General features: G+C 51.9%; 1 non-coding gene across 1 annotated transcript; it reads left to right on the top strand.

The window, feature by feature from the left end:
- Positions 1-2,045: 2,045 nt before the first annotated feature.
- LOC116465059 (U6 spliceosomal RNA) lies at positions 2,046-2,152 on the top strand. The gene has a single exon (XR_004247089.1). It is a non-coding gene; the product is annotated as a U6 spliceosomal RNA (small nuclear RNA).
- The last annotated feature ends 437 nt before the right edge of the window (positions 2,153-2,589 follow it).

Raw genomic sequence — 2,589 nt, 5'->3', positions numbered from 1 at the left:
CCCTACCACCCTGGAGAGGCCCCAGTCAGGACAAAGGCCACTGGTAAACCCAGGCCCTCCCCATCCAGAGACACTCCCACCAGCTCCCTGCTCCAAAGTCCCTCAGTCATTGTCACAAACAGTGAGCAGCAGACATGTGAGAAAATCACAAGAAAATGTCCACACAGAGGACAGCACAAGGGGTGGTAAGGCCATGAGACCACCCGGGGCAACAAGAGGATTGACAGAAAACCCAGTCACGGCTTTGAGAGGGCCCAGGACCTCATGCCCTGAGCCGCAGCTGCAGCTCAGGACTCCACGTGACCCTGTGGTCCTTCTGTCCCACACTCACCTGATAGGCACCCCCCACTGACCTCCCCCACAAGCCCACCTGTGTAGCCTGTCAATCCTGCCATGTAAAGGGGTGCCCTGCAGGGGTATGGCAGGAGGGTCCTAAGAAGACCGGCACATTTCGCCCTGTGTCACTCTTGTACTCACTGCCAGCCAGGGTGTGGGGGTGGGGGGCCCTCCAGGTGGGCCTGATCTAGCCCCATGCGCCGCTGAAAAGCAGTTTCCTCCAGGTGGTGACAGGGAGAGTCAGAGACTGGATTCGGGTGCCTCTGCTGGCTGTGAGGATGAAGGGCCAAATGGAGGGGCACGGAGAACAGACCCCAGCTGACAGCCAGCAAGAAAACGGCCCTTGGTCCCACAGCTGCAGAGACTGACCCAACTCCCAGGAGCCTGGTGCCTTGAGGCAGGAGCCCAGCCCGGCCAGCGCACCCTGGCTCAGCACACCCCAACTCACCCTAAGCTGAGAATCCCGCCAAACCCACTTGAGCATCTGACCTACAGAACTGTGAGCTATGGCCAGGCGTTGCTTATCGCCTGCAAAGAACGCTCGTCGCTGGCTTAGAGGGCAGAGCCGCGGTCTCCAGGGCAGCAGCCAAATCACCTGAGGAGCCTCTCCTCAGGAGGCAGGTTCTCAGCTCCTCACCACAAAACCACCCACCAGAGGCCAACAGGCAGGCCAGGAGCCTCTTCTGTTTAATGTTTCATTATAGAAAATCTCAAGCACACACAAACAGAGAGAGAAAGGCTTATGAAAGCTCATTATACAAATTGAGCTTTTCCTACCATACCCAACCAAATCAGAGTCGAGGGACCCAGGAAAAGCTCTCAGGCACACAGCACTTGCTCCCAGAGCCCCCCTCCACCCCCCTGCCCCCCGCAAATCTATCTGCTGAAATGAGCTGCTGCAACCTTACGACCAGGTGTACCTAATGGCTGCCAGAACAACCTACCTGACCCAAAGACTAGGTTTACCTACTGTGTCTTTCACCAACCCGAGCTTGCCAGCTCCCCAAAACTTCACTAGTGCCAATGTGTTTTCTTTCGAAACAACAGGTAACATTTCTCTTTCCAATAAACCCCTCAGCATGCTCTTTGTTCTTGGGACCAAAGACCACTCTGGTCTCTGTGTATGCCTGAATTGCAATTCTGTTTTTCCAAATAAAACATTTTGTTTAGAGATTCGTCTGTACACTTTTTTTTTTTTTTGAGACGGAGTCTTGCTCTGTCACCCAGGTTGGAGTGCAGTGGCGTGATCTCAGCTCACTGCAACCTCTGCCTCGTGGGTTCAAGTAATTCTGCCTCAGCCTCCCGAGTAACTGGGACTACAGGCACACACCATCAAGCCCAGCTAATTTTTGTATTTTTAGTAGAGACAGGGTTTCGCCATGTTGGCCAGGCTGGTCTTGAACTCTTGACCTCAGGTGATCTGCCTACCTCAGCCTCCCAAAGTGCTGGGATTACAGGCATGAGCCACCGTGCTGGGCCTCATCTGTGTATTTTCATTTGAGTTTGACAAGTATTAATAAACTCCCACAACCCCATTATACCACTTCAAAACTTATCAGCTTACATCCCATCTCTTTCCATTGAGTGCCCACCCTCTTCTCTCCCCACTGGGTTATTCTGAAGCAACTCCAAGACAGCACATCGTTTCACCCACAGACATTTCCAATTATGTCCAAAGATGAGAACTCTTCTTTAAAGACCACAACCACGTGCCCACTTTGGCAGCACATACGCTAAAAGTGGAACAATACAGAGAAGATTCGCATGGCCCCTGTGCAAGGATGACAGGCAAATTCGTTACGCTCTCCACAGAAACAATTAAAGAACACAACCACTACACACCATCACTCTTTCTTTTCTTAAGACTGAGTCTCGTTCTGTCACATGGGTTGGAGTTCAGTGGCACGGTCTCAGCTCACTGCAACTTCCGTCTCCTGGGTTCAAGTGATTCTTCTGCCTCAGCCTCCCAAGTAGCTGGGATTACAGGCGCCTGCCACCATGCCTGGCTAATTTTTGTATTTTTAGTAGAGATGGGGTTTCGCCATGTTGGCCAGGCTGGTCTCGAACTCCTGACCTCAAGTGATCCGCCTGCCTAGGCCTCCCAAAGTGCTGGGATTACAGGCGTGAGCCACGCACCCGGCCCACTATCACACTTTAAAAAACAAATTCCTTATTATCAAATATCCATGGAGTGCTCAAATTCCCTAATTGTCTCATCATTTAAAAAATCTTTCTGTGTATCAGAATTGAAAC

Source organism: Hylobates moloch, unplaced genomic scaffold (genome assembly GCF_009828535.3).
Source record: "Hylobates moloch isolate HMO894 unplaced genomic scaffold, HMol_V3 SCAFFOLD_2832, whole genome shotgun sequence".
NCBI classification, from domain to species: domain Eukaryota; kingdom Metazoa; phylum Chordata; class Mammalia; order Primates; family Hylobatidae; genus Hylobates; species Hylobates moloch.
This window is presented reverse-complemented; position numbering and strand designations above follow the sequence as displayed.